General features: G+C 39.8%; 1 pseudogene; it reads right to left on the reverse strand.

The window, feature by feature from the left end:
• Nucleotides 1–2,129: 2,129 nt before the first annotated feature.
• Nucleotides 2,130–9,027, reverse strand: LOC114488435 (annotated as a pseudogene).
• Nucleotides 9,028–9,241: the final 214 nt, after the last annotated feature.

Consider the following 9,241-nt stretch of genomic DNA (forward strand, 5'->3'; position numbering starts at 1 on the left):
GAACAAAGCCTCAATTTTTAAATAATACCTATGTGAAATTTAATATCCTACACACCAGAATAGTTTTCATTTTAATTAATTAACAATTAGGTTAACTTGTTTGTCTTATAATACATTATTGAATTACTTTACTACATGCAGTAAATCCTATGAAACTATAATGTATTAGCAAAATATTATTGTGAATCCAGATCTCCTGAGTTTTTTAAAAAGCAATTTATTAAAAAATAAAATAATAAAAGAGCAACTTATCTTCAAAAATGAAAAAAAGAACACTTTTGTGTTTCAAAGGACACTATGAAGAAAGTGAAAAGACAACTGAAAGAATGAGAAAAATATTTGCAAATCAGTATCTGACAAAGGACTTATATCCGGAACGTATAAAGAGTTTTACATGTGATAAAAAAGACAAATAAAACAATTAAAATAAGGACAAAGGATTCAAATAGACATTTCTCCAAAGAAGATATACAAGTGACCAATAAGCACAGGAAAAGATGCTCAACATCGGTAGTCATCAGGGAAATGCAAATCAAAACCACAATGAAATACCAATGCACAGACACTAGGATGGATAATAATAATAAAAAAGATGGACCATAACAAATGCTTGGGAGGATTTGTAGAAATTGGAACCCCCATATATTGCTGGTAGTACTGTAAAATGGTACAGCCTCTTGGGAAATCAGATTGGCAGTTTCTCAAGTGGTTAAACATAGAGTTACTATATGAGTTACTAATTCCACACCTAGGTATATATGCAAGAGAATGAAAAACATGTGTCCACACAAAAGTTGTACACAAATATTTATTTCAGCATTATTCATGATGGCCCCAAAGTGAAACAACCCAAGTGCCTGCAAACCGATGAATGAATAAAATATAGTATATCTGCACAATGGAATATTATTGGCTCATGCTGTGAAGTGAATGTTTGTATTCCCCTAAATTCCTATGTTGAAGCCCTTAGTTACAATGTGATGATATAAAGAGTTGGGGCTTTGGGGAGGTAATTAGATTTATATTAGTTCCTGTGAGTGGGCCTAATGGGATTAGTGCTTTATGAGAAAAGAGATACTTGAGCTTCCTCCCTCTGCCAGGTGAGGATATAGTGAGAAGGTGGTCATCTGCAAGCTGAGATGGAGGGCCAAACCAAGAGCCAAATTGGACAACATGTTGATGGACTTCCAGTCTCCAGAACTATGAGAAATAAACATCTGTTGTTTGAGCCACCCACTCTGTGATATTTTGTTATAATAGCTTGAGCTAAGGTCTTGAAAAAGAATGAAGTACTGATACATGCTATACATGATGAACATTGAAAACATAATGTTAAGTGAAAAAAGCCACACACAAAAGACAAAAAACACAAAACAATACAAAACAAAACAAAAAACCCCAGCAGCTGAGAGGGAGCAGGCCTATTAAAGCCACTTAAATCAGCTAATAGAGATTTGATTGGACCTTGGCATTACCAATCATTTCTACCATAGGAGAGATTCTTAGATCAAAACATCTCCTTTAGGAGCAGACAATAGTTGGCACGCAAGGCACAGCCCTGGGTTTGCCTCTCACACCTTGGGTCAATGGCACCTGTTTGAACATGTGAACCAGGAAGATATCTTAATGAGCAGAGACTGAAACCTGAATGTTGTGAGCATTGCTTTTTAATTTCTTTTAAAACTGGGCCCACCGTCTTGTCTTTACTTAAAAAAAATTTTTTTGAGCAAGAAAAAGAATGCAAGTCAGTAGAAAATCCAGTATACTAGCTTCTTCATTCTAACAACACTTGTAACAAAAATCAATTTTTTAGGGGGGAGATGGTAGCAATTAATAATTACTGGAATCCCTTGTCCTGTGAATGAGTAATGACAAGTTTATGAGGGAACTTTTGAAAAATTTTAAATTTATTTCTTTTATTATAGTAACATATACATAGCAAAAAACTTACAATTTTAACCATTTTAAAGTATACAGTTCAGTGATAGTAAATACATTCACATTGTTGTGTATGAGGCTATGTTTGAAATTTATTTTTTACTTGGTCACGTTTTTCCTTCAGAATATAGAAGCCCCCACACACTCAGTTCAGTGAGGTCAATATTGTAGAGAGAATGACATCAATAAGACTAATTTTGAATTACTTTATCTACTACTTGTTAGGTAGGCCGTGTGAAGTCTGGATTAGCAAATTCTTGAAGAAAGACTTCAGGATCTGTCATAACCAACGTCAGTGGAAAATTCTTTCTTTGAAATTGCCTTGAATCAGCACACTGTTTAATCCACTTGGCCCATGTGTGTAATACTCGTTAAATTCTTTCACTAAATCAGGGCAGACATAACTATAGCACTTCTTTACTTTCATAACTGTTTCTAGGGATTGTTTTTAGAGGAATTCCTACTTCTCAGCCTCAGCAGTCACAATGAAATAAATACATTACAGCCTCCTCTGTGGTTGGCATATGCTTACCACTGCTGCCAGTCACAGGTTCCTCAGCCACAGGAGGGACTAGAGTGACACTGTCTTCACTGTCTGGTGCCATACTAGTGACTAGCAGTTTTCCTACTTGTTTTGATGCCCAGGATGTTAATGCAAAAACAGCCTGCGTAGCTATGTATAAGCCTGGAGTATTGAAGGACTCAAATAGTGTTTCAGCAGCATATTCAGTTTTCTTGATTATTTAGTGGAGGTTTAATCAAAAGAAAACAATGACCTTTAAGTATTTAGAGAACACTTGCTTCATAAGCTTTTCTACCAGTTCAGCCTTTAAAGTACCATGTGCACTGGCCACTTCCTGGTACCTGTGGCCTTTTCTATTACTTCATTCCAGTAAAGAAGGCTAGAACATGGCCACTTCCCTCATTCTCTTTTACACTTGATTGCCCACTTTTTCTGAGTCATTGATTGCAGTACATAAAAGGATAATAAACTGTGGTCTGTGTTGGCATCATGTTCCAATTTTGTAAACTCAGTGCCATAATTCACCACAAAAGCTGGTAGCTGTCCTGCCTTCTTCCTTTTCTCCTGCCCTTGCTACTGTCACTGTCTGGTCTGCTGGTTTTGTTCTGAGACTGGTGACAGCGTATAGGGGCTATTTAGCCCTCCACAGTTGGGTTGCTCTCTCCTGCAAATTTTTCCTCTCATATCACCTTTTCCCAGAAAGCCAAGATGACCATAGGTGCCCACACCCCAGGCAGACCCAGTCTGGTGCACACTCAAAGTATTCTGCATAATTGTTTTGAATGGAGGACATAAGGCAGCAGGATGAAATTTTGATTTCTAGGTTATTGTTTGCCTCATTGCTTATTTTAAAAAACCATAGAAGGCAAGCCTAGGCTAGCAATGATCTCATCCTTAATTTTGACACGAGTTTAATATTGGTAGGTGATAAGTAAAGTATAGAAAGAACCAAACGGTGGCAGTGCATGGGCTAAGATCACTGAGGAAAATAAAAGGAATAGGGATGGTGAGCTCATGAATGATGCACCATAAGTGCAAAATCAGATATTTAGGCTGAATATGCTGCTAGAAGGTGTTATATCTAGAGGAAGGTTGGGAATGGTGCATGTGCAGGGGTGACTGCAGTAAGCGTGTTTTAATTCATTAGCTTTCTGGGCAATGCTTTCAAACCAGGACACACATCTGAATGACACATGAGGTTAAAACAAATAGCTCTCTGGGTCTTACCTGAGGCCTTTTAAAACAGACTCTCCAAGGGTGGCACTTTTACCTTTAAAAAGATTTTTAGGAGATGGATCGAGGAAGAATTATTTGAGCTAGCAGAACCATTTTGCAATGTTCCAGAAACTAGTTTATTGCTCCCTCTAAATAATAAGGAGGGGGCCTGAAGAATTAATAGTCTCACAGAATGGGCAGGAGTTGTTTTCCACTGGGCAATCAGATTGTGAACTCAAGAATGTGTTTGCTAAGCCCATTTAAGAACATGCAAATCAAAGAAGCCATGCAATGAAAAGGGAAGAGAGAAAGGCTCTGAGGACACTGAGCAGATCAGAGGCAGCTGTTGGGTCCCGGCCATCGGCCTGTTGCAGGGGCAGCTCCTCCAGGTGGAGGATGGCTCTCCAGAGCAAGGGAATGGGACCTGGGCAATGACAACACAGTTCAATACAGAGTAAGACTGAATGGAAGAATTCAAAACAGGTTAGGAGGTGGCTCAAATCTGACCTTGTGCCTTAAGATGCAACCTTTGTTATCTCAGTTCAATCCCTAAGAAAGGAGGGATGGTGACCAAAATAGAATCACAACAGGAAATTATGTGTTTGTACTGAGTTGTAAATACATATGGGATGACTGCTTTATAAATCTGGATATCAGTGTATATACCATATTTTATTTTAATTACATTAAAATTATAGTACACTAAAACCTTCATGAAATCAGAGACTTTGTCTGTTTTGTTTGTTGCTATATCCCCACTATGGAAAACAGTGTCTGGCACATAGTAGATGCTTGTGGAAACTCAATAAATGTTGAATACCTCCATTATTTCAAACATGAAGTCAAAAACATCAGAAATACCCAAATACAGGTGAAGCCTACCACCAACCACATTGGGACTACACATCCTTGCCCCTTTAACAGAGGTACATATAAAATTGATGTTGAAGTTTGGTTTTAAGTGAGTTGTTTTATTTATTCCTCTTTTGTTTCTTGGTAAAAGTTAATGTCTTAATTCTATCTTCTTCCCAGTTAAGATAAATTCTCATATATCCTTCATTCATATAAAATGTAAAAAAAGTCAAGGTTTTTATTATTATTCTTCCAAGGGTGTTTATATTTTCCAAATTGAAAAGATGAGGGCTTCCAGTCAAGATGGTGATGTAGGCAGACATGGCTCCCTTCTTCTCACAACCATGTCAAAATTAAAACTAAAATATAGAACAACCATCGCTCAGAAATGTCAGAAACTGAGTTGAATGGAAGTCTGACAACTACAGAATTGAAGAAACCACATCCACTCAGACTGGTATGAGGGGTGTGGGTATGGAATGGGCTAGCTCCACAACCATGTGGATAAAAATTTAGGAGGGATATCTCGGAAGCGAGCAGTCCCAGACTCACACCACGCCTCCATCCCAGGATCATAGTGCCAGGAAGGTAAGTTCCTACAGCTTCTGGCTGCAAAAACCAACAGAGATTGAGTCAGTGGAGGAAGCTGCTGGACCTCTAAGTAGTTCCTCTTGGGGAACCCACACACAGACTCACCTACTCAGACTCACTCCTTTGAGCTCCAGCACTGTGGTGGCACCAGAAGGGCACCAGCAATATACAAGGAGAGACTAAAATATCTGGCATCAGGGCGAGCAGAGGTCATTGTCCCTTTGCTGAACCCTCCCCCAATAGAGCTGGTAGGCTGGCACCATATCTGCGACTCCATCAACCTGGCTAACACTGTGTGACCCACCTTGGAGATCCACAGAGGCTCCACCCCACCCAACTTACAGGCCCACCCAAGCTACTTTTCCATAAGAACTGCTGGTCTTGGCTCCTAAATCCTATCAAACAAGAAACAGCTGGCTTCAGTGAGCCTTGATTGTGGCAGCCAGATTAGTGTCAGCTTCATTTCACGTGGGAATCTCCAAACCCAGCATGAGTAGCACCCATCTCAGATTGCTCAATATCTAAGGCAGGGTGGCCCCAGGCAAAACACAGGTGAGGGCTGACCTTGGCCTGTACCACCTGGGAAACCCCAGGACCAGAGCACCCAGTGGGCAGCTACAGACTACATTGGAGCACCACCACCCTGTCCCTGCACAGCTGATCCTCCATGGAAAGATGAGGTTTGTGGTCAGTGGTCACAGCCAGTCCTTGCAGCTGACTGGCCTGGGTACATCCCTACCATTGATCTGCCAACAACAACCAAGGCTCAACTACAAGAGGAGGCTGTGCTCATCCCACACAAAGGACACACCTTGAGTACCCAGGTTGGGTGACAGGGGAGGCTATGCCACTGTACCCTACAGGACACCTACTACTTTAGGCCAAAGTACCAAGACATGGGGTCAAAGCAGCTCTATCTAATACATAGAAACAAACACAGGGAGGCTGCCAAAATGAGAAGACAAAAGAAACACGGCCTAAATAAAAGCACAGACCAAAAGTTAAGAGAAAGAACTAAATGAAATGGAGATAAGCAATCTATCAGATACAGAGTTCAAAACACTGGTTATAACAATGCTCAAGGAACTTAGTGAGGACCTCAGCAGCATAAAAATATCCATTCAGAAACAAAAGATACACTAGCTGAAATAAAGAGCAATTTGCAGGGGAACAACAGCAGAGTGGGTGAAGCTATTATCAAATAAATGATTTGGAACATGAGGAACCAAAAAACAACCAATCACAACAACAAAAAGAAAAAAGAATTTAAAAAATGTGGTTAGTATAAACAGCTTCTGGGACAACTTTAGGAGGTCCAACACTTGCCCCATATGGGTACCAGAAGGAGAAGAGAAAGAGCAAAAATTAGAAATCTCTCTGAAAAAACGGTGAAAGAAAACTTCCCTAATTTGGTGAAGGAAATAGACATGTGAGTCCAGGAAGGCCAGAGAATACTAATTACAATGGATGCAAAGAAGCCCACTCCAAGACACATCATTATTGAAATGCCAAATGTTAAAGATAAAGAGAGACTCTTAAAAGCAAGAGAAAAGAAATTACTGGAAGGGTGCCAAATGGGAGGGGAGTTGTAGGGGAAAGGGTGAAGCATTGAGGGCATTAGAAAGTACAAATAGGTAGTTACAGAATAGCCATGGGGTTGTAAATTACAGTGTAGGAAATGGAGTAGCCAAATTTACACACATGACCTATAGACATGAACAATGATGGGGGATTGCCTGAGAGAGTGAGAGGTGCTGGGTGGAGGGTGACAAAGAGGGAAAAATCAGGACAACTCTAATAGCATAAGCAATAAAATATAATTAAAAGAAGAAAAGTAAAGATGATGGCTTAGCATGGCATTTGAATTATAATTTTCATAATGGGGAAAGATTTATTTTTCAATATTCAATTGCTTTTTTTCTTTCATTCACCGTAATGTTTTCTGAGTCTCACCCATGTTTGTTGTACAAGTATCAATAGTTCATTTGTTTTTATTGCCAAATAACATTCAATTGTATGACTATAACCCATTTTCTTTATCTGTTCATCAACTGATGGGCATTTGTTGTTTCTTTTCCCAGTTTTCTGGCTATTCTGAGTAATGCTGCTAAGAACATTTGTGTGCAAGCTGTTGTGTGAACCTATGTTTTCATTCCTCCTGGGTAACTACTTAGGAGGTGTGCTGAGGCATTTTCTGTGGTAACCTGTTGTGGAATGCAATGAGCATGGGCTCAGGTTCTGGTGAGGCTTGATTCTGTTAGTAGCAATTATGTGATGTTGATCAAATAACTTTATTTGGTTCATTGAAAAGGCTTACAGTCCCTACTGCATAGGGTTACTGTGAGGATTGATGAATCAATTGTTTTTACTTTGGAATTCTTACTGACATTGAAAGTTTGAGAAATGGTGTGCAAAGTGATTTGACATACATTAGACTCTGGACAGAATAATGAAACTCTTAGCAGAAAACAAGCTACTATGGACTTGTAATAAGAATAGAATCTATTTTTGTCCTTTTTCTTCTTTTCCAAAGAAGTGGCAAAGAACAATTTCTTTTTCTCCCTGGTTCTGAAGGATATGTTGCATGTATTGGCAATTCTTCCCCTTACTCAAAAGGGTATCATGCTAAAAGTGACCAGGATCTCTTAGCATTCTTAGCATTTGGTTTGATTCCGGGGTGAACAAACCAGGTACCACTCCACAATCAAACTGCAAGCAATTGCATTTGGAGTGTTTCCCTAACTGAAGGTGGGCAAAGTCAGCCATAAATTCCAAATGTTTCATAGACCACCCACTCAGAGAACTCTGGTGGTGCACACACACACAGGAAACCACCCTAGGAGACAGTCACTCAGAACTGAGTGAGTCACAGTCACCAGCTGCTAACATGCTTTGGCAAAGGCATCAGTTGTCATCTCCAATTTGGGGGGTTTGCTTTTTGTCCAGAGCCCACATCAAACACGTTGCTGCAATGAAGCAGATTGTCTGCCCCAGCAAGTTTCATGGAGATGTTTTCTTGTACTCCTCTGATGCATATAAATGAAGTGAAAATTCTGTTTTGCTTTCTTCAGTGTCTGAAATGTAAAGATCATAAAGGACAGATGTGATCATAACATAGCAGTTCTTGGAAACATATTCTGTAGTTTAAACCAAATCATTATCTTACCATGAGTGAATTATCTACTGTGAGTTTCTGAAAAGCCTATACAACCAGACTTACGTTGTCTTCTGTTGTTTTTAGTTTGAAGTTGTGACAATTTACTCAATTTTTCTTTCAAATGTGCTATTCATGCTTAAACTGCCGTGACTTCCAAGGTTTTGGAAATTGCATTTGGCACTATTTAAAGCAAGGATATTTAGTAATTATTGATTATGTTTCTGGTTGTATTCCACCCAGCAGAAGTCTCTTGTCCAGGGCATACATCTTTAAAAAGCATATTATTTCCTGTGCTTGCCTTGCTGTATGCTTTTGAAGAAAGGACTCTGTAACTACCAGCAGAAACTAGATTCAAATAAATCTGTGATTCAAATAATGTCAAAGGCACTTCTGCTCAGATAACTTAGGGACTCTATCTGTGACTGAGATACAAGCTTTGGTTCCCTGGCGCCACTGTTAAACTCAGAGTTTTAGGTGATGATGGTAGTGTCCAGACTCACCAGCACCATCAGGCAACTTTGAGAAGAGTGTTAAGACACCAGGGCCTAGGCATCTCCCTGCGACTGCTGCTTTGCCTCATTTGTAAATGAGTTGCTTCAGTAGGAGGAGCAGATATTGGGGAAAACTTGTCCTGAGGGTTAGTGATGGTGAAAGGGCAAATCTGCATGGTTCTCAGGTTGTGGTGGCTGCTGCCGCTGCCACCACGGGTCCTGGGACTTTGGGAGTTTTTTTCCAGGTAGTCCTCCTGCATTTGTGGGAGACCTGACCCTGTTGCCCAGGTCAGCTCTCAAGTGGTAGGACCTGGATGGAATGGGTTGAAGCCAAACCAAGGATTTGAGGAAGAGAGCAATTTATATTCTTAGTAAAGGCTAGGCTGACTTGGGATGCAAAGAAACATCTGAATTCTTCAGTCCAAACCCACTGGTGGAGAACAAGAACTGTTACATGAAAGGTTCATAGCAGAG

This window comes from Phyllostomus discolor, chromosome 2 (assembly GCF_004126475.2).
Source record: "Phyllostomus discolor isolate MPI-MPIP mPhyDis1 chromosome 2, mPhyDis1.pri.v3, whole genome shotgun sequence".
In the NCBI taxonomy this organism is placed as follows: domain Eukaryota; kingdom Metazoa; phylum Chordata; class Mammalia; order Chiroptera; family Phyllostomidae; genus Phyllostomus; species Phyllostomus discolor.